The sequence below is a fragment of the Ornithorhynchus anatinus genome, chromosome X3 (assembly GCF_004115215.2).
Source record: "Ornithorhynchus anatinus isolate Pmale09 chromosome X3, mOrnAna1.pri.v4, whole genome shotgun sequence".
In the NCBI taxonomy this organism is placed as follows: Eukaryota; Metazoa; Chordata; class Mammalia; order Monotremata; family Ornithorhynchidae; genus Ornithorhynchus; species Ornithorhynchus anatinus.
In genome coordinates this window covers 17,077,441-17,100,973 of record NC_041751.1, presented here as the reverse complement: position 1 = coordinate 17,100,973, position 23,533 = coordinate 17,077,441, and the positions used below count along the sequence as shown (strand labels likewise).

Sequence of the window (23,533 nt, the reverse complement as noted above, 5' to 3'; positions counted from 1 at the left end):
ATAATGATGGTCCATCAATCAGTGTCATTTATTGAGCGCTTACTGTGCACAGAGCACTGTACTATTCGCCTGGGAAAGTACAATACAACAGAATTGGCAGGCACGATCTCTGCCCACAAAAAGCTTACATTCTACAGGAGGAGACAGACATTAAACATGATATTTCTTAGGCATTTATTATGTTGCTAGGCACTGGTATAGCTGTGATACTCTGATGGGATGCAATCCCTCTCCCATATGAGACACTTGGTCTAAGAAGGCAAGAGAACAGGTATTTTATCCCCAGTTTATGATGAGTAAACTGAGGTCTGGTGTGGTTAAGTGACTTGCCTAAAGCCCCCAGCAGTCTAGTAGTAGAACTGGAATTGAACTCGGGTCTCCTGCTTCCCAATCCCATATTCTTTCTTCAAAGCCAGTCTGATAAAAGAAAAAATTTAATATCAGAAAATGTTGATATCAAAATTTAATCGGTTGAGCTGAGTCAGTGTGCTTGCATTGCTTAAAGCACTCTGCTCCTTCTTGTACCAGGTCATTAAAAGCTAGAAGCCTGTTATTAAGTATATATATAGCACAGTTCTTTACCTGCACTGGCTGCTTATTATGCTGTTCAGTAAGGATTCAGCATATTTTTAAGAGCTTCCTGAACAAAGCATCTGCAAACATCATTCGACTGTGGAAATGCCAAAAAGAAGAAAACGCAGTTAGAACTGTTATGAAGTTCTAAATTTCACCTTATAAATATTCTTAGTTTTGTTTCTGAAGTAGGGGAAATGAGAGCTAATGGCTTAGGACCAATAATTCCACTTTCAGTCCATCAGCCAGTGGTATTTATTGACCATTTACTGTGTGCAGGGCATTGTACTAAGCACTCGGGAGAGTAAAATATAATAGTTGTCAGACCCAATCACTGCCCACAAGGAGCTTACAATCTTGAGGGCCAGACGGACACTGAAATACTGATAGGAGGAATGGCGGGGTCGAAGAATATGCACGTAAGTGGGGGCGAGGTGAATATCACATGCTCAAAGGATACCCTTTGAAGGGATACTTCAGGGATAATTCAGTTGATGCAGAAGGAGAGCGTATATGGGAAATGAGGACTTAGTCAGGGAAGGCTTCTTGGAGGAGATATGATTTTAAGAAGGCTTTGAAAATGGGGAGAGTGATCATCTTTCAAATATGAAAGGGGAGGCAGTTCCAGGACAGAGGTAGGATGCGAGCAAGAGGTCAATGGCACGTGAGATGAAGGTGCAGTGAGTAGGTTGGCGTTAGAGGAGTGGAGAGTGTGGGCTGGATTACTGTAGGAAATGAGCCAGGCGAGGTAGGAGGGGGAGAGCTGACCGAGTGACTTAAAACCGATGGTAAGGTGTTTCTGTTTGATGCAGAGGTGGATGGGCAACAACTGGAGGTTTCGGGAAGAGTGGAGAGACATGGGCTGTAATTTTTTGCTAAGAAAATGTTCTTGGCAGCAGAGTGACGTATGAGCTGGAGTGGGGAGAGACAGGAGGGCCGGGAGGTCAGCGAAGAGGCTGATGCAGTAGTCAAGGGGATATATAAGTGCTTGGATCAGTGTAGCAGCAGCTTAGAGAGGAAAGGGAGGATTTAGTGATTTTAGTTATGAAGGTTGAAACGACAAGATTTGGTCAATCTGTCAGTGGTATTTATAGAATGCTTACTGGGTGCAGAGCCCTGTACTAAGTGTTTGGGAGAGTACAACGCAACAGAGTTGGTGACTTTGAATTTGTGGGTTGAGTGAGAGAGACTGAGTCAAGGATAACGCCACGGTTATGGGGCTGTGAGGCAGGGAGGATAGTGGTGTTCTCTACAGTGTTGGGGAAGACAGTTGGAAGACACTGTTTGGGTGGGAAGATGAGTTCTGTTTTGGGCATGTTAAGTTTGAAGTGTCCGTGGGAAATCCATGAAGAGATGTCCTGAAGGCAGAAGGCAATGTGAGACTGCAGAGGAAGAAAGAGGCTGGAACTGGAGAGGTAGATTTGGGAATCATCCATGTAGAGATGAAACCGTGGGAGTGAATGAGTTCTCCAAGGGAGTGGGAGTAGATGGAGAATAGAAGGGGAGTCTTATTTAGCAGAAATCTCTTATTCTGACAAGTCAGTTGGAAGGGAAATTGTGTTCTGAAAATAGCTTAGCAAACTTTACCTTCACAAATAAAAATACATGAAAAGGACCCTTTACACATCATGCACTCAAATACAGGCACACACCTGCTTATTAGCCCCATGAATTGAATGCTCTGGTCTCATTGTTCACCCATCTAGCCTACTTACTATTTGCCTAGAGATATGTTTCTAGAACTCATTTACAGTTTTTTTTTGACTATTATGTCTTTCTAGATATTTAATTTTTATAGTTTCCAAATTACTGTGCCGTTCCTCTACACTGCTTACGTTTTGAATTGTTCCCTGAAATCCACAGTACAGTTCCTGTCAGATTAAGATGGCTGATGTTTAAATTTTTGAGAATTAAAATAGCTCTCAGCAGGTTAGGTCAGATAAAGGGCTTTGAGAATCCACATCATTGGCATAGTTTGTTAAATTGATTGTCCTTCCAGCGTTTAGGAGTCTCTTTCAGGGTTTGGCATATAGTAAGCTCTTAACAAAGGCTAGTAATATTTTTTATTATTAATATTATTATTATCATCATTACTATCATCATCAGCAATGGTATTTAGTGAGAGCTTACTGTGTACTGAGCGTTTGGGAGAGTACAATACACCTGAGGTGGCAGACAGGTTCCCTGCTCACAGTGAGCTCACAGTCTTGAGGGAATTACTATTATTCTCTGCTTCGCTCCCCCGTAGTTGTCCATTTTCTGCCCTCATAACCATCCAGTAAAACTGTGTTGCCATAAATGTTCCCTCTGTGCTGTTAAGCTGACTGCATTCCAGGACCTAGTAATGAAATGCAGCGTCAGACACTGCAACAGAGCAGCTGCAGACTGCAGTGGGCAGACCAACTTAGAGAGCAGCTCTTGGCGGGGGGCTGGGGAGAGACCCCTCCTCTGGCAGAGGCTCTGTGAACAACAGACCACCAAGAGGAAGCCCAGGATCAGAGACAGACCCCATGTGGGCCAAACACATAAGCATAGGAAGGAGAATAATAATAGTAGTGATAACTGTGGTATTTGTTAAGTGCTTATCATTTGCCAAGCACTGTACTAAGCAGTAGGGTAGATACAATTCATTCATTCAATCGTATTTATTGAGTGCTTCCTTTGTGCGAAGGATTGTACTAAGCTCTTAGCACTGTACTAAGTGCTTAGCACCGCATGAGATAATCAGGTTCCACATGAGGCTCACAGTTTAAGCCAGAGGGAGAACTGGGATTGGATCTCCATTTTGCACATGAGGAAAAATGAGGAACAGAGAAGTTAACTGACTTGTCCAAGGTCTCACACAGCAGACAAGTGGTGGAGCTGGGATTAAAACCCAGTTCCCCTGACTCCCAAATTCATGCTCTTCCCACTAGTCTGTGCACATGCCCGGTGCAATGTATGTGTGTCTCCGGGGGGTTATTGGTCAAACGCCATTTTGTCCAGCACAGGGATGGGATCTCACTGTCAGTAGCACCTTCTCTGAAAACAATGAGACCTGTGCATCATTACCACATCCCGGGAAGGAAGAGGACTATAAAGACCAGTGAGCCTTGGGAACGCCAAACTAGTCTAGATGGGGGAATGCTGGTCTAGATAAAGGGAAAAAATCCTCAGCACCCCACGTGAAACCTGCATCTGGACTGCTCAGCTACATATTCTTAGTTCCAAAGATCTCGTTAGTTTATTTTGCTCTGATGTTCAGCAGTTAGCCATCCTGCTGATAACTCTGGAACAACTGAAAGATGGAATTGAATAACCCTGTTCATATTGGTCTTAAAATATAGGAAAATGAAGTGCACTGTGGAGGAAGTTTCCACTCTGGGCAGCGGAAAGATCTTATCCAGAAACGACAGTTGGATTGCTCAGATCACCTCTGGTGGTGATGATGATGATAATGTCAGTGGTGTTTGCTAAGCACTTACTATCTGCCAAGAACCATACTAAGAACGGCGCTTGGCACATAGTAAGTGCTTAACAAATACCATCATTATTACTAAGAGCTGGGGTAGATACAAGATAATTGTGGGACACAGTGGGGCTCATAATCTCACGGGGAGGGAGAAGAGGTATTGAATCCCTATTTTACAGATGAGGAAAGCAAGGCCTAGAGCAGTTACATGACTTGTCCAAGTTCACATAGCAGAAAAGGGGCAGATCTGGATTAGAACCCAGTTCCTCTGACTCCCGGGCCTGGCCTTTTTCTATTAGATCTTGCTGCCATCTCTTAGTGGAACATAGCGAACAGCAGCTTCTCTGGGAGGTCTTCTCTAATTTAACTTCCCACCCTATAAAACATGTACTGCCCCCTCAGCACTTTTGCATCACCTGACCTCCTCTCACACTCCCCCCAGCCCCACATTCGTAACAGCTCCGAACATATCATTGTACTCTCTTACATCTTCCTCCTGTAATGTACTTCAGTGTCGATCCCCTGCCACTAGATTGGGAACCATTTCAGGACAGGGATCATGTCTGCTAATTCTTTGGTACTCTCCCAAGTGCTTAGTACAGCACTCCACCCACAATAGTAAATACTTTTGGCCTGGTTTACTTCTTTTTGATCCAGGTCCAGCTGAGGTCGAGGAAAGTTCGGATCCTAATTCGTGGTGCCCGTAGACATTCAGTGAATATTTGAGGTTGACTGATGGACTGGTTGATTGCTCCACAATTCCTTCTGATTGAGCGGAGATGAAAAGTGTGCACTCACTTGGTTCAGCCTTTGCACGGTGAAGGCTCGAGCTGAGAGGGCCAGTTTTGGGTCCAGAGAGGAGAGAGCCCAATTTCACAAGGCCTGAAGTCGGGGTCAAATGCTCATTCAGTGGCTCCACCACCTACCTGCTGTATGACCCTGGGCGAGTCACTTATCTTCTCTGTGCCTCAGTACCCTCATCTGCAAAATGAGGATTTAATCCCTGTTCTCCTTCCTACTTAGATTGTGAGCCCTAAGTGGGACCTGATGATCTTTTATCTACTCCAGTGCCTAGTACAGTGCTTGCCACATAATAAGTACCTAGCAAATGGTTCAGTTATTATTATCATTATGATTACTATTGTTATTATCACTAGAGTTGCAGGGGAGACTTGAGGCAGGCTGGGAGGAGTTTGGAGGCTGGGGATCAGTTCCATGAGCAGGCTTTTATACCCAGCCAGGATGTCAATCTGGAAATAGTAAGACATTGATGAGTGGCTCAAAGTAGCCCCAAACGGAGGAAGACGAATGATGTAATGATGATGAAAGAGGTTGGTTAAGAGAGCATTTCTTAATGATTCTGCAGAGCCCACCATCTCCAGGAAAAAGTGCCATTAATAAGGGTAAAGAATTTGGCATTTGACAGGAATTTGGATTAGTCCAGCTCCACTTTTGAAACTCATATGTTTTGGAATTGCTTTTCTGCCTCTGAATATACTGACAGGTTCAACTGAATAATAATAATGATTATGGTATTTGTTAAGCACGTACTCTGTGCTAAAAGCATTGGGGTTAATACAAGATCATCAGGTCCGCTGACTCCAAGGCCCATATCCTTTCATACACTGTCTCCCTATGTAAGCTGTAAGTTACCGAATCACTGCAATCATTCGAGGTTGAGGCTAATGACCTTTTTGCTAACCCATGTACTATAGGGCATAAAGATTGTAATGGAGACTTTTTAGATTCATGAAAGTGAATTATGGTATGTAGTTAGTGCTTACACTGGGCCTAAGCCCTGTCCTAAGCTTTGGGACAAGAGGATCACTTAGGATTCAGTCCCTGATCCACATGAATCTCAGAGTCTGGGTGGTAGGGATAGCATGGGTAGGTAGTATTTCTATTTTGTAGATGAGAAATCTGAGGCCCAGAGAGGTTAAATGACTTGGCTAAGGTCACTCAATAGGCCAGTGTTAGAGTTGGATTAGAACCCAACTCTCCTGACTCCCAGTCACATGCTCTTTTTCATTAGGCCACACTGCCTCCCTACATAAGTTCCAAACCCTGCAAATCTCATCCACAGTATTGATTTTTTTCCAAAAACTTTTATGTAATTTGTTTAGCACTTACTATGTGCCAGGCACTATACTAAACACTGGGGTAGATATAAGTTAATCAGACTGGACACAATCTAAGTCCCACATTCTCCTTCTTAGAGTTATAGACTCTTCATATGCCTCCCAAGTAGTTTAGTGGGGGAGACAGACACTGAAAGAATTCATATATAGGAGAGGAGAGTGAATATGTATAGAAAAAAATGATAGCTGAGTGAATGGTGTGTATGTATGACAGAGAGAGAGAGAGAGATAAACCTTGGACAAGTTGCTTAACTTCTCTGTGCCTCAGTTTCTTCATCCATAAAATGGGGATTCGATATCTGCCCTCCCTCCCTACTTAGATTGTTAGCCCCATGTGAGACAGGAATTGTGCCAGACAAGATTAACTTGGATCTACCCCAATGCTTAGAACAGTGCTTGTCACATAGTAAGTGTTTAGCAAATGCAATAATAATAATAACATAGCAAAAAAATCTCACTGTCATGAGTTTTCAAGGATGGCATACACACAACAAAAAGTGAGGAATTTAGCACCTTCAAAAGCTGTACTTTTTTATCGTATATGTTAAGTGTTACTATGTATCAAGCACAGTTCTAAGTGCAGGGGTAAATTGACTATAAACCTGATTTTTGATGTTTGGATTCGTTCATTTGTGAATAGGATAATTGTTCTTTTTCTGCCTTTCTCATGAGAACATAGGAGAAGTGAGATTTTTTAATGACCTTTTGCTGATTTTTTTCCTGTGTTATCTTCCTATATTGATAAGATATATGGAAAGAGAATGGGTTGAAAACCCCTTCCAAGCTGATTCCTGTTCATCTCAGAGCAAAGCTTCGAAAGAAAGTTGTTGCCCTCTGAGACAGAAAGGCTGAAGAATCCTCTCAACAAGCTTATGGCTGTGAAGATTTAGGGTAGCCCTTCAGTTTCTGGAAATCAGTCTATCATTGATATTTACTGATCACTTACTATGTGTGAAACGCTGTACTAAGAGCTTGGGAGAGTGTGTCTAACAGGGTTGATAGACAACGTTCCCTGCCCACAATGAGCTAGTAGTCTTTTACCCTGCTGGTAAATGCTAGACTTTGGGGTCTCTTGGAGCTGTGGGGCTCTTATCAGATAGGAGGACCCAGTAGGGTCTTCATGGAAAGTGAATACGTCAGGTAGTCAGGAGACTTGGGCTCTAATTTTAGCCCCTCCACTGGCACACCCGGTGACCTTGGGCAAATCACTTAGCTCTTCTGGCCACAGCTTCCTCATCTGTCGAATAGAAATAATAATAGCTGCCTCTCTGTAGTTTCAGGAGATCACAGTGGTGAAAGGGCTTTGGAAAGCAGCAGGACAGTCTACATTTTAGGGGCCATTGTGCTTTCAGACAGTTTCAGAGTTGATTGTGGGTGCAGCTCCCTGCATTGCCCGGGGCTGGGACAGATGAACGTCTAAGTTATTGGTGGATGAGTCGAGTCGGTCATCTGTCTTTATTGCTGGTCTCTGTCTTCAGACTGCCCATTCTTAGAAACAGACAAGTCATGCTTTGACTCTCTGAATTGTGCCGTTGAGTTCCTGAATTACATATCTCTACGTGGATTTGAGGGAATGTCTAGAGACAACCAGATGGAGAAGAACCGATCTTGTTCAAGGGACCAAAGCTCGGATTTTCTTGCAGTCTATTTTTGTCCTTGATTTATGGTTGTGGGATCCCTGATTAGTGAATGGACTAAAAGAGTCATCTGTCCCCCAAATCGGAAGGCCTTGGAAAAGCATCTGTGGAATGGGGTGGGGGGGGGGGGGGTCATCTCCTCTTGGCACAAACGGGAAATCCATTCATTCCCACAGCAGAATGGCTCCTGGCCTAGGCTAGTGGGAGTTTCAAAGCACAAAGAAATGGGGGAAAATTCAACTAGGCCCTGGGGAAGGCAAGAAATTCCTGGAGAAGGGGGAGGGGTGGGTTAGCAGAGGTGAGGGAGTAGACCAGAGAGAGGGAAGAACTTGAGACATTTGAGGGCTTGTATCTAACTCAGTGCTTAGTAGAGTGTCTGGCACAGGGTAAGCACTTAAAAATTACCATTTTTTTAAAAAGGAATTAGGATCACTGGATTTCATTATTAGAGAGACCCAGCAGCTCCATCTTAGGCAGTACTGTCAGAATTCTGGGGACTCTACCATTACACTTGAAATGGACCGAGGAATTCCCTGTCACCCTACTTCTGTTGTGGTGTTGGAGGCTTGATTCAGAAACACCAGCAAAGCTGGTAAATAGAGGATTGGAAGAAAAACTGCCTTCCTTTCTCTTCCACTTGTTCCTCTTTCTTCTCATCCATCTATTTTCCTCCTCCACCATTGCCTGACTGTTTCCACATCAGGTTCCAGGAGATCAGTCAATAGTATTGAGTGCTTTCTGAGTGCAAAGCACTGCACTGACCTGGGACAGTACAGTAGAGTTAGTAGCCATGATCCCTGACTTTGAGTGTACAAGAGAGATAGACAATGAAGGGAGGTAGACACTGAAATAATTTATATATAGGAAAAGAAAAGGCAACATGTCCCTGTGGTCATCCTCAGGTGCTTTCCCAGACATAAGAGCATTGAATGTCTTTCCATACTGCAGCTAATGAGATGGGTGTACTAATCTGCTGTTGCTATCATATTCAGAATGTGTTCCTGAATTAGGAAAATGATCAAATTACATACCTGAGGTTTAATTGAGTATCTTTGTTAGCCTCTGAGTAAAGCCTCCTAGCACAGAATACTGTGATGATAAAAGAGAGACTGAGGCACCCCAGGATTCTATAATTGACATAGGTGATATTCACAGCTCCAGTCAGACCGTAGTGCGAAGAAGGATCTTGGACTCCTTAACTGGTTAAAAAGGACAGAAAACTCTTCTTGGATTCGCAGTCTTCTAAACGGTTGGGCTGGAGAGCCAGCAGACATACAGGTTGCAATCAGTATTTCTGGTCCTCCAGGATTTAGTGTCTCTCCTTGTGATTCCGGCTCTAACCTTGGATTACTGTCCAGTTCGGCCCACGGACCTGGCAGGAGAGGGGCTTCGTCTGGCCAAGGGAGGTTTCCGCTCCTTTCCCTTGCAGCCCGCTGCATGGAATTAATAGGATGGAGCCTGACTTTTCGAGGGCAGGGACCGTGTCTACTAACTCGCTTATACTGTCCCAAGTGCCAAGTGCAGTACTGGGCACACAGTAGATTATCAGTAAATACAATTTATTGGAGAATAATAATAATGATGGTATTTGTTAAGCATTTACTATGTGCCAAGTACCGTTCTAAGCGCTGGAGCACCGTTCTAAACCCATTTGACCTCCTGAGATTATGACCCTTTCCCCTAGGAACGGAGGCTGATTGAGCCAAGGAAGTTGGCATTTCCCTTGTAGCCAGGCTCTCGTTGCCAGACTGCCACTCTGTGTTCTTACCTCCTTGGTAGAGGGTTTTCCCACATCACCCAGAGTGCAGTGCGGGGAGTGAGTGAGCACAGGGTTATTGCGTGAACCTGAAGGCATTTGCTTCTGTTTGTAGCACAGATTTTCCCAACTGTGATTTGTTCTGGGTCTAATTTTACTAAATATTGTTTACAGCTTGCCTGCTGGAAACACTCTCCCCCTCCCTGCCTCCCTCGCTACGTCTCTCTCCATTATCACACTCATCCTTGACCGAGACTCTCATTTCAGTGGCTCCTACCCTCATCAATACATCTAGCTCTCTCTCTCTCTCATACACACACACACATGCTCTGTATTTTGATACCCATGATAGTAGCACTTTTTCCTCTTTTGTATGTACCTGTTTTCCATTTTCACTTGTCTCTTCATTTGCTTATCAGCTTCTTAAGGGCCAGGCTCAAATCATCTGTAGTCCTGCCTTGTGTATAGTACACTGCTCTCTGCCTAGTAGCTGCTCAGTAAATCCTCATGGTGATGATGACAATCATCGGGCCCTCCCTGATTAAGCCCTCTCTTCCCTTCTCCCTTCTCCTTTCTGCATCATCTAGGTACTTGGATCTGTGACCTCTGGGCACTCGACATTCACCCCACCCTCAACTCCAAAAGACATAACTGTCATTTATTTATTTATTTATTTATATTAATACCTGGACTTTTAGCTCTTTGTGAGCAGGGAACGTCTCTACCAACTCTGCTGTATTGTACCTTTCCAAGTACTTAGTAAGTGCTCAGTAATACCATTGGTTGAGAGACTTAATTCTTATATGACTCTGCCTAACACCCCCACCTCTCTGGGACTGTTATGCAAGTAAATATGATACGTATAGAAAAATGAATGCTTTTCTGTGCATATCTAGATTTCTAGAATAGCTTTTCTACATACATATACATCTCCCTTATCGCCTTTAGGATTCAGCAGGGGAAACCAAATGTCTGTGAGAGCAAAGTTTGACAAAAGTTGTACAACACCTGAAGAAATGATAAGTAATTAATGGCAGGGTCATTAAAGCCTAAGCAGCTCATTTATTGATAGTAAGGCCAGTAATCATTCTAATGACTTTCAATCAGTAGTTAACAGAGCCTCAAGTTGGCTTCCCAGCCCTGTCCCCTCCCGTGTCACCGTGGACTCTCAGTAGGTGCAGAGCTATTGGTCACTGGAATAGCTACCCAAAAGATTCTGCGTAATGATCAATCCTTAGAAGGTCTAGTCACTCTCAGGGTCTGCTGGATAATAATTATGGTACTTGTTAAGCGCTTACTATGTGCCAAGCATTGTTCTAAACACTGGAGTAGATGCAAGGTAGTCAGGTTGGACACAGTCCCTGTCCCACATAGGGCTCACATTGTTAATCCCCATTTTATAGATAGGGAACTGATACCCAGAAAAGTGAAGTGACTTGTCCAAGGTCACCGAGCAGACATAGAGAAGCAGCCTGGCTTAGTGGAAAGAGCACGGGCTTGGGAGTCAGAGGTCATGAGTTCGAATCCCAGCTCTGCCACTTGTCAGCTGTGTGACTGAGGGCAAGTCACTTAGCTTCTGTAAAATGGGGATTAAGCCTGTGAGCCTCATGTGGGACAACCTGATGACCCTGTATCTACCCCAGCGCTTAGAACAGTGCTCTGCACATAGTAGGCGCTTAACAAATACCAAATACCAACATTATTATGTAGCAGAGCTGGGTTTAGAACCAATGACCTTCTGTCTCCCAGGCCCGTGCTCTATCCACTAAACCATGCTGCTTCTCCGTTTTGAAGCAGCAGCATGCTTCTCATGCTGCTGGATTCATTCGATCGTATTTATTGAGTGCTTATTGTGTATAGAGTACTATACTAAGCACTTGGGAAAGTACGATACAGCAATTAAGAGAAACAATCCCTGCCCACGACCAGCACACAGTCTGGGGGGCGGAATTGATTCATTCATTTTATTCAATTGTATTTACTGAGCACTTACTGTTTGCAAGGCACTGTCCTAAGCACTTGGGTGAGTATAACTATAAGCAGGCACATCCGTCGTCAATGAGGTGCCACTGCTTTGATCTTGGGGGCAGCCACGATGCCTTTCTCACAGTAGGTAGTGACCTGTGAAGCTTATGACATGCTAGGTAAGCTTGAGAAGCAGCATGGCGTGATGGAAAGAGCATGGACCTGGGAGTCAGAAGGACCTGTGTTCTAAATCCTGACTCTGCCACTTGTCTGCTGTGAGACTTTGGGCAAGTCCCTTCTTTTCTCTTTGCCTCAGTTACCATATCTGTATAATGGGGATGAAGACTGTGAGCCCCATGTGAGACAGGGACTATGTCCAACCTGATTTGTTTGCCTGCATGTGATAGGAAAGGGTTAGAGCCGTGACCACCTGCACGTAAGAGGCATCATCTCCAAACTGAAAGACCTGCTCATCCTCCCTCCCTTTCTCTCGCTACGTAGAGATATAGTCAGTTAATAGTATTTATTGAGCACGTACTGTGTGCGGAGCACTATACCAAGAGCTTGGGAGTGTACAATACAACAATATACAGACAGATTGCCTGCCCACAACGAACTTACAGCTCTCTAATAATAATCTGTGGTATTTGTTGAGCACTGACTATGTGGCACGCACTGGGGAAGATACAAGACGATCAGGTTGGCCATAGTCCCTGTCCTACTTGGGGCTCACTATCTAAGTAGGAAGGAGAGCAGACATTGATTGAAACCTCAAATTACACCCGAGGAAATGGATGCATAGAGAAGTTGAATGACTTGTCCCAGGTCACATAGCAAGTAAATGGCAAGTCCCTCTCACATTTAGATGGCTCTCTCTCTATATGTAGCAATATATCTGTAAATCCAGAAATGAATATGAACATTAGCAATCCAACCATCTCACTTTCCTTCCTTATCAAACTACTCAAGTTCCCATGAGAGCATTTCAAAGCTCGCTTATAACCGAGTGGGAAAACATATCAAAGTGTTTGTGCTACCTTTTTCAGAGATTTTTCTTGAAATAAATTGCAAATTGCTGACTAAAGGTCTAGAGTGACTTTCTTGCTCTAGTGGGCCCAAAGATGAAAGGTAATCAAATGCATATGGTATCATTTAAGCAACCTCATTACAAAGTGTGACAAAGAGTATATCATACATGTCTCCTTATTAGAAAAGTTTCTAAAACTGAGCAAGTTAAAAGTTCACCTTTCAACTGGCATATAGATAGAACATACAAACCTTGAAAAAAAGTGGCAATAGCTATAAAGCAACTAATATGAGTCTTAAAACATTACTGATGACCTAAAATTCATTTGCCCATTAAGTCCTAGGGTAATTAGTCTTATCTGTGGTCTAAGGGGCTTTATTCCAAATAGCTGATATAGACTGCACTGACTGGGTAATCAAGATATCCATCCTTCGTTTCTTCCTCTTCATTATTGCGTCAATGGGATAATTAACGGTCTGTCAATGGCACTGCTGTAGATGACTGTTTGAAAAAGCGTTTTAAAAATTGCTCCTGACAAAGTTAGAATCTAGAAGATGAAGACAGCTTGTGTTAAATCAACGAAGAGGACTGTCAAAAGAGTAAAAGTTGATTATTTTGGGATACCATTTTTTCGACAGTGTAACTCAAATGCACCCTTGATGTTAAAAAAAAGTAACACATTTGGCAATTAATTATGTTTCGTGGTGCCAACTAACCAAATTTTTCATTTCAGAAGGAAACATATAATTCAAATACAAAACAAAATCCTTGGCAAGATATTTCTAGCCACTGGTTTATTCAGAAACTTACTCAACCCCCACTCAGTAATTCCTCCTTTTTAACTCACCCAGGAGGTGCCTTGTCTCAAAGATTTTCCCGCGAGATAACCAAGGACCAGCTTCAATTTTACAAACTCTCTCCTCTGTCAAAATCAGAAGAAAATTCCTGTTGTGTGGCATTTCTGTGGAATGACAACTCTTAAAGTTCTTTCAGGCTGAAGTCCACCCCCGTCCCTGCTGGAGAAGTTGATCATCTAGGGATATCACCAAGAGCAGCATTTTCACAGTCCAAGTAAATTTAAACTGGAAACTCTATATGGGCAGGATGTGTATGTTTAGCTTCTGCTTTCCTCACCCAGGTGCTTAGGACGGACCTGTGACCACAGGAGAGCACAGAGGATGCTTTTCAAAGACAGCGCTATCGGAGAGGAGACTGCATCTGTGTGAGTGTGTTTGGGAGAGAATCATTAGTTTGCTGGCACATTGATCTGACTGTGTTCTGTCAACCTCATCGTTTAGTGTAGTGCTTCGCACCTAGCAATTAAAAAGCACAACCCAAGTCCCAGGGAAACCAGCTCTGGTTGAACAAACTCTCCCTTAGAGTGGCATTTCCTATGACAGTACATTAGTCAGTAGAAACAGCGGTAGCTGTCCCAGTAAGACCCTGCCTCTCTCTTCTCCTGGCATATGGGGTGGTAGGGAGTAAGGGGATTGGGATGGAAAGGGTGAAAGAGGAGGAAATATTGCCTGTGAGTGCTTAGTATAGTGGCTGACCCACGGTCAGAGCTTAAGAAATACAATGAAAAAAAGTCAGCTTGCAGGATTCTGGCATGAAGTGGATGGTATGTGGCAGAATCGTTTCCCTGGCTGGGTGAACCAATGCCATGGCCTAGTAGAAAGACAGTGAGCCTGGGAGTCAGGAGACCGGCGTTCTAATTCAGGCTCTGCCACATGCCTGCTGGAGTGACCTTGGTCAAGTCATTTAACATCTCAGTGTCACAATTTCCTCATTTATAAAATGGGGATTAAACACCTGTCCCCTCCTTAGTCTGTGAGCCCTATGTGGAACAGAGACTGTCTGATCTGCTTATATTGTATCTATCTCAATGCTTAGTACAGTGCTTGCCACATAGGCGCTTAACCAATACTATTATTAGGAGCAAAGGTCACTCTGTAGGAGTTGCACTGTGGTCAGCAATCCATAAAAATAGCATGCTGTATTACTGAACTGGATATCAGGGAATGCAATGCACTTCCAGGCAGTTTCAGCCCTACACCAAGAAGGTTCCTTTGGAAAGTGCCCCGGAAATTTAGAATGGCACCAACTGGGAGCATTTTAAACCTATAATTAAACATTTCCATTTTCTGTGGAGGGTTTATGGTATTTGTTAAGCGGTTACTATATGACAGCCCCATACTAAACTCTGAGGTAGATGCAAGCTAATCAGGTTGAACACATTCTCTGTCCCACATGGCAGCTCATAGTCAAAGTGGTATTGAATCCCCATTTTACAGACGAGGAACCTGAGGCCCAGAGAAGTGTGACTGACCATAGGTGGCTCAAGGAGGGTGTGGACATGGAGACACACATCTGAGAGTCATCCCTTTCCTGCGTGCTATAAATAAGATAGAATGTGTGTGCCTTCTTGACGGCACATCTCTTTTCCTTTTCTTCTACCCCCTCTGCATTGCCCTGACTTGCTCCCTTGCTCCTTTATTTACTGTCCCACAGCAGCCAGTCAGTCGTGTTTATTGAGCACTTACTGGATGCCGAGCACTGTACTAAGCTCTTGGGAGAGTAAAATATAACAATATAACAGGTACAGCACTTATGTACATATCTGTAATTTATTTGTTTAAATTAATGTCTTTCTCCCCCTCTAGACTTTAAACTTGATGTGGGCAGGGAATGTGGCTGTTATATTGTACTCTCCCAAGCACTTAGTACAGTGCTCTGCATACAGTAAGTGCTCAATAAATACGAACTGACCGATGCTCTTCCCCTCTTTCTAGCCAGGCTCTGAGAGAGAAATCTGTGGCAAATCTCGCAACGCTGATTTGACTGAACGGTGAAATCTTTTCATAGGAAGAAGCTGTGATTTACGGAGCCGAGCACGACCACAAATTCCAACGAAGCATTAATATTAATCGCTTGCCGTAAAATTCTGGGGTAAGACTAGACACTATTTTCAAATCGTTTTCTGCCTCCTTCTCCCCAACCACCCGTGACTCCCTGCCGCCTCCTCTGCTCTTCCCACTTTCCCCAGCCTTGGCCATAGGAGAGGTGAGAATTCAAGGACTTATGCCTGAATGGAATCCTGAAAGGGGAGGGAAGCAAGATGAGTGTAAAAAGACATGAGGACTACACCTCTCTAGTCCTTGACATGCCACTCTTTTTAGTTACCGCTTTCTTTTCAGGGAGAGATGGAGGGAAAGCATCTTTTAAAAGGAGAAACACTTCTGGAATTTGTTTAAAGGCAATTTAAGATCCAGGCAAGGGCCCCTGGTTCCTGGCTTGTGGGAGACCAGTAGAGCTCAGGGCAGCCCGGCTCTTCAGGAACTCTCCAGGGAGAGGTGAGGAGGCCCTGAAAACCCTGTGTGTCATGCTTTGGCTCGGCCATTCTAAGGATCAAAGCTAACCGGTCCTTGGAAAACATGATGGTACCTCCCTGGGCTTTATAGACCTGGTCTGGGAGTTGTGGGGTGTCTCTCCTCAGGACTGTGCCCCGGCAACCTTTTCTGCCGGTGGGATGCGGGGGTGAGGGGAGGGAGACCCATCCATTGTACTTTCAGTGAAGTGAAAATGGGGGATCTCTCCGACTCAATAGAAGTACAGTGAAGCAGCACCATTATCTGTAATTGGTTGAAAACACAATTCTGCCTAACTGGCGAAAATGGGGTATCTGACTTCAACCGAGGAACCGATTCCTCATTTATCGCTTTGTTTCTGTGGAGGATGGGTCCTGACACGCAGTGATTTCAGGAACCACTTGTGTCGTAAGTCCTATTCCTGGCTCTGCCACTTGCCTGCTGTGTGACTGTCGTGAGCCCGTCTCACCCCGTCAGGCACATATTCTCTAAGTCTGTCCCTGGTACTGTTTCACCCCGGCCGGCACTTATTCTTTAAGTCCATCCCTGGTTCTGTCTCAGCCTGTCGGGCACTCAGTGACAAGTCAAACCACGGTAAAACCGAACCACCACGGTATACAGCAGAAAGCTTTATTCAATTCTCAGTCTAATTGAAGGGGTAAATGCATATGCACATACACAGAGCTACCCTCTCCTACTGTGTTACCCAAGTTCATGCGGTTGGTCCCACATCGGAGGAGTTGGAGGAGCTTGGCCGCTCATAGCACGTCATTCTGGTGCAACTTTTTAGGTGGTTCTTGGCGGCTGTGCCGCAGGCGTCTCCGCTCAGGTGGTCTTTGCCGCCGCCCGGGGTCGGATTCTTTAGCTCATGGCGACCACCTGCTTCAGTTGTTTGGGCCCCTTTTTCGACGCGCGCTTGCCCTCCTTGCTCCCTCTTCTTTTTTCGGTTGCTTCCCCCTCCTCTTTTGGTTGTTTCAGAGGGGTTGTGGCAGCTCCTGATTCACTTCTTTGACTTGCCAGCTGTCTCAAGCTTGTTACTGGGGAAAAGCCGGGGGGGACGGCTACCCCTCTCCCCGCGCCCACCCCGCGGGCTGTTTTTGCCACGTAGCTTATCTCGTGTACCTCCGGCAGTCCTCCTTCTGCCCGATGGCAAGACGGTTCCGTGCCTCCTTAAGGTCCTCCTTCTGTGTTATCGGTCCCTCCTCAAATTCCTCCTTCCATGCTGTTGTTCACGGAGTCAAATGATGGTTGCTCATAAAATGGTTTCTGTGTTAGAAAATGGAGTCACTTGTGCTCACCACAGCGATCTTGGGCAAGTCATTTCACTTCTCTGGGTGTCAATTCCCTCATCTGTAAAATGGGGATTAAGACTCCGAGCACTATGCGGAACAGGGACTGTGTTCAGCCTGATTATCTTTTATCTATCCCAGTGCTCAGAACAGTGTTTGGCACATAGTAAGCACCAAATAAATATCACAACTACTAAGGATGGCCTGTTCGGGGGAGGCGATTGACACAAGTGGCTGAGGGCTTTCTCACCTGTGGAATTGCTCTCAACAGAAGCAGCATGGCATAGTGGAAAGAAGCATGGCAAGGGCCTGGGAGTCAGAAGGTCATGGGTTCTAATCCCAGCTCCACCAGTTATCTACTGTGTGACCTTGGACAAGTCATTTCACTTCTCTGGGCTTCAGTTACCTCGTCTGTAAAAGTGGGTATTGAAACTGTGCGTCCCATGTGGGACAGGGACTGCGTTTAACATGGCTTGCTTGTATCCACCCCACCACTTAGTACAGTGCCTGGAGCAAAGTAAGCGCTTTACAAATACCAATATTATTATCATTATTCTCAATTTTCAAATGCCCTTTTTTCTAGCAGAATCAAATCAAGCAGTCAGTGGCATTTACTGAGCACTGTACTAAGTACCTGGGGGAATACAACAGAGTTAGTAGACATGTTCTCCAACGAGAGAGAGCTTACAGTCTGGAAGGGTAGGGCAGACATTGATATAAATGAATTAGGGATATATACATAAGAGCTGTGGGGATGGGGTCACATGCTTAAAGCGGGCAGATTTAAGTGCAGAAAGAGGCCAAGGCATCTTTTCCCTTTTCGTCTATTTCCAAGCTCGACCTTAGTTTAGTATTTGGTTTGAGTCCATCCATTTCTGTCAGCTGCCAAAGGCCCCTGCCCTTTCAGGTGATGCGGCAGCAGGCCGTCAGTGGCTCACTTGACTTCTGTCAGAAGGTCAGCCATTACCCAGTAATCCATCTCCGAGGATTGTCCTTAAAACAAAGATGATCCTTCAAGGACTTCGCAGTTCTTCGCTTTTAGCTTCCCCTTCAAGAAGAGTGTTCTTGGACCGAATGGTCGGAGCAGAAGTAAAGGAGAATTCCAATCCCCTGGAAGAAGTATAAAGACGAGGCCAGGGCTATCGGGGCTCCGCACCCAGTATAATAATAATAATAATAATAATGCTGGTATTTGTTAAGCGCTAATTCTGTGCCCAGCACTGTTCTAAGCACTGGGGTAGGTCATCAGGTTGTCCCACATGGGGCTCACAGTCTTAATACCCATTTTACAGATGAGGTAACTGAGGCACAGAGAAGTTAAGCAACTTGCCCAAAGGCACACAGCAGACAAGTGGCAGAGCCGAGATTAGAATCCGTGACCTCTGACTCCCAAGCCCGTGCTTTTTCCACTAGGCCATGCTGCTTCTCTCATGCGCTCAATAAATACCATCGATGGGTTGATCGATCCGTCTGAGAAGCCGGGATCTAGGACGCTTGCTGACAGGCCTGGGGGATGGGAGGTGCTTACAAAACCATGAAGGGTTTGGATCTTTTTCTGTGAAGGTTTCACACTGGTGAGGGGCCCGAAAAGGCAGGCCGTTGAGAGCGACTCCACAGATGAGGAAGCCTAATGCTACACACGCCAATCGCCCTGTACAGGCCACTCTTAGGAGTTGTGGTATTTAAGTGTTTACTATGTGCCAGGCATTGTCCTAAGCGCCGGGGGTGGATACAAACAAATTGGGATGGACGTAGTCCCTGTCCCACGTGGGGCTCACAGTCTCAATCCTCATTTGACAGATGAGGTAACTGAGACCCAGAGGAGTGAAGTGACTTGTCCAAGGTCACACGGCAGATACCTGGTGGAACCGGGATTAGAACCCATGACCTTCTGACTCCCAAGCCTGTTCTCTATCCACCTCGCCATGCTGCGGCTCAAAGTAAAATGAACTCACATAAAATTTGCTCTGCAGATAGAACAGATGAAATAAAACCCACCTACATAGCCTCACACGGATACCCACCACTGCCGACTGTACATAGAGATTTGAGAATCTTGAAAGGTTTACTTGATCTTTTGAAAACGAGAAAGTTAGTGGTCCAATTATGATCCAGTATTTAAGTGCTATGGAAGTGCATGATTGCAACATTTATCTGCCAACCGGGGTTGATTACTTAAAAAAGGCACGAGTTGTAGAAAAATTCATTAAGTTTTGTCATGTGCACATGAGTTGTTTTTTAGAAAAAATTGATCAAGAGAATCCTCCTTAGTGGAAAAGAGAAAACTGAGCTTAGGTTTGTGCAGAGTTGGCATTTTCTCAAGGAAAATGCCTCCCATTTGGAACCAGGGAGTTCTCACGGTATCCCAGAGCCCGTCCTGAAACCGACAGCTTTCCTCTCATAGTGGAGAACAGCGATCAGCTTCCTTACGCTGCCAGGATCACGCAACCTGGTGACATCATCTCGGACGTGGACTTGAGAGTCAGAGGACCTGAGTTCTAATCCCAGCTTGGCCACCTGATCGCTCTGTGACCTAGGGCAAGACACTTGGCGGGGAATGTGTCAGTTTTATTGTACTCTCCCGAGCGCTTAGTACACAGTACTACTCAGTAAGAGCTGAATAAATAGGATTGACTGCCCGACTTCCCTGTGCCTCAGTTTCCTCATCTGTAAAATGGGGAGTCAATACCTGTTCTCCCTCCCTCATAGGCTGTGGGCCCATTTGGAACAGGACCTGTGTCTCGCCTGATTATCCTGAATCAACCCTGGGCTTGGTACAGAGTAAGCGCTTAACCAATGCCACGTTTACTACTAACACAGAGAAGCAACGTAGCTTAGTGGAAAGAGCGCGGGCTTGGGAGTCAGAGGTCATGGGTTCTAATCCCGGCTCCGCCGCTAGTCAGCTGTGTGACCTTGGGCAAGTCACTTCACTTCTCTGTGCCTCAGTTACCTCGTCTGACAAATGGGGATTAAAACTGTGAGCCCCAAGTGGGACAACCTGATCACCTTCTGTCACCCAGTGCTTAGAACAGTGCACTGCACATAGTAAACGCTTAAAAAATACCAGAGTTTATTTATTTATTATTAGATCACCTCGTTACTCAGAGGACTTGGCTTTCTCCCACCGGGGATGCAGCAGGAGCTAGAGGGCCCCTGTTGGAGGAAGATGCCGCTAGCTGTCCACTGGTTGCAGTTCATCACCCTGCCTCCCTTTGGTCACCAGCTGCCTTCTGTCAAATCTTTTACGTTTGCTACGGGCCAGCGAAATTGCTCACCCCCTCAACCATCCTCATGACTCCCTTGGCTTGAGTGGAGCAGTGAGACCGAGCAGATTGATATCTTCTCACATCATAGGTGCCCGGTAAACATTTTGAGGATAACAAGAAACATAAGAGGTGGAAAAAAAATATTACCAGTAAAGTGTCAAGGCTCAGCCGGAGGGTGAAAGCACGTAAGAATTTCCTCCGGTGACCCTGCGGTGGGGCAGAGGCCAATGTGTGACAAACTTCTCTCAGTGTTGGCCTGGATTCTCAAGTCCCGCCGTCTTGGAGAAGGGGAGCTGAAATGTCCGAGTTTCTTCAGGTCCCTCATAAGAGTTTCACCAGGTTTAGCCCATCTTAGAAATGTCAGAAAATGCAGTCATTACAAAACCGTTCGGTGGAATAAAGAAATGAAGGGATCTGTCTTCGATATTTACTTTCCCATAATTACCCATTGGGAATTTCACTCTACAAAAGCAGTGGCATTTCTTTTTGCAGCTGTTTGCGATTCCTTTATGCACAATTTATTGTAAAATACAGCACTAATTAACACTATGCCCACTTGATATTTATTGGTGATATCACCATCTAGACTAAGCCTTTCAATTACAGCATGACATTTGGTAAAAAAACAAAAAACTATGAAATCAGCTACTTTTGAATCTTTTAATGAATTCAGTTATTAATTCCTTATTGACACCCCTTTTGAGTTCATTAAGTTTTATGTCAAAGGAGAAAACAAACATCTGAAAACTTAATTAATCGAGGGAAGCAGTAGGATCATAACGTAAGCGTGAAAATGATACTTACTGCTATATGCTCCGTCACTGAGATGAATAGTGGCTTTAAATCAGTGACAATAGAAGCATAGAAGAGATTCCCAACCCCGTCTAGGCTGGGACTTGGGAAGATTTCCTTCATTTCCATGTCTTTTCCCTGTGGCCTTTCCTGACCGGGATGCTGCAGAGATCCTTAGTCTTGGTGGGTCCTCCAGATTCTCTGTTCGAATGGGAGCCGGATGGGTGCATTTTGGTTTTGTCATTGAGGATAGCTGTAAATGATGGATGAGGATCGGTCCGGTGAGGACTCCGGGGCCGAGAACTTGCGCCGGGGGAATGGATTCCAGCTCTGGCGGTTCGGGCAGCGCCACTCACACGCTGTTGTTCCTGGGTAAAATTCTCGCACACCCGTCCCAGCGTGCTGCACCCTTGCCCTCCTACCCGCTTGTTGCCGCCACTGCCCCAGTAGGAACCCAAGTTGGAGGTGTTTCCATGCGGGGCCCAGGGCAGTGCGGCCTAGTGGGATGAGTGCAGGATTGGGACCCGGGAGACTTGGGTTCTAACCTGTTGTGTGACGTTGGTCAATTCACTCTACTTCTCTCGTGGTGTAGTGGATAGAGCATGGACCCGGGAGTCAGAAGGTCATGGCTTCTAATCCCCACTCCTCTTTTTTTCTGCTGTGTGACCTTGGGCAAGCCACTTCACTTCTCTGTGCCTCATCTTTAAAATGGGGATTGAGACTTTGAGCCCCATATGGGACAGGCATTGTGTCCCACCTGATATGCTTGCTTCCACCTCAGCGCTTAGTACAGGGCCTGACACAAGGTAAGCGCTTAACAAATACCAGAGAAGCAGCGTGGCTCAGTAGAAAGAGCACGGGCTTGGGAGTCAGAGGTCATGGGTTCGAATCCCTGCTCTGCCATTTGTCAGCTGTGTGACTGTGGGCAAGTCACTTAACTTCTCTGTGGCTCAGTTCCCTCATCTGTAAAATGGGGATTAAGACTGTGAGCCTCATGTGGGACAAGCTGATTTCCCTGTATCTCCCCCAGCGCTTAGAACGGTGCTCTGCCCATAGTAAGCGCTTAACAAATACCAACATTGTTATTATTATTATTATTATTGTTCTCACCTCCCCAGTTCCCTCATCTCCAAAATACCCGTTCTCCCTCCTACTTAGACCGTGAGTCCCACGTGGGGACAGGGACTAATAATGTTGGTATTTGTTAAGCGCTTACTATGTGCCGAGCCCTGTTCTAAGCGCTGGGGTAGACATAGGGGAATCAGGTTGTCCCACGTGGGGCTCACAGTCTTAATCCCCATTTTGCAGATGAGGTAACCGAGGCCCAGAGAAGTTAAGTGACTTGCCCACAGTCACACAGCCGACAAGTGGCAGAGCCGGCATTCGAACTCATGACCTCTGACTCCAAAGCCCATGCTCTTTCCACTGAGCCGCGCCGAACTGCTTATCCTGTATCTTCCCCAGTGCTTAGTACAGTGCTGGGCTCATACCTTACAAGTGCTTAACTTGTACCACAGTTATTGTTACCCACACAAGCTATGCGGAGGACTAAAGACCATTGAAGAGTCAGTGCACCATATTGCAAGACACTCCACTGCTTGCATTTACACTGCTGCAGGGGTAAGGAGAGAAAGGGGGAGCGAGACACAGAAGAGGAAGGGAGAGACAGAAGCAGATCAACAGCCCAAGAAACAAATGGGGAGACCAAAAAAAGACCCAGCCAACGAGGCCTAGGGGAAGGAGCCTGGGCCGGGGTGTAAGAGGACCTGGAATCTAATCCCGTCTCCACCACTTGTTTGCTTTGTGACCTTGTACCAAGTCACTTTCAGTCAATCAATGGTATTTTTTGAGTGCTTACTATGTGCAGAGCACTGTACAGTTAGTACAGAATTAGCCTGGGAGAGTACAATTCAACAGAATTAGCAAACACGTTCCCTGCCCATCACAATTTTATAATCTAGAGACTGTCACAACTTCTCTGGGCCTCATTTTCCTCATCTGTAAAATGGGGATTCGATACCTATTCACACTCCTATTTAGAAAGTTAGTCCCTTGAAGGTCATGCCTAATTCCCACATGTATACTCTTTTCCAGTGCTTAGGCCATTGTGCACAGTAAAATGCATAATAAATACGATTACTACAACTATTGTGTCCAGCCTGATACTGGGAACATAGTAAGGGCTTAGCAAACACCATTATTATAATAATAGTTATTAGACTGGGACACTATTAATGCTGAAATCCTTTCTTTTCATGAGCAGGTGGCTTA

General features: G+C 45.2%; 1 long non-coding RNA gene across 2 annotated transcripts in view; it reads left to right on the top strand.

Annotated features, from left to right (window-relative positions):
* Positions 1 to 23,533, top strand: part of LOC103164744 — a 302,989-nt gene that overhangs the window by 25,001 nt on the left and 254,455 nt on the right. For both annotated transcript variants that reach the window (XR_003755743.2, XR_003755742.2), the window contains exons 2-3: positions 13,686 to 13,769; positions 15,413 to 15,496. This is a non-coding gene — a long non-coding RNA (uncharacterized LOC103164744). The remainder of the gene's footprint in view (positions 1 to 13,685; positions 13,770 to 15,412; positions 15,497 to 23,533) is intronic.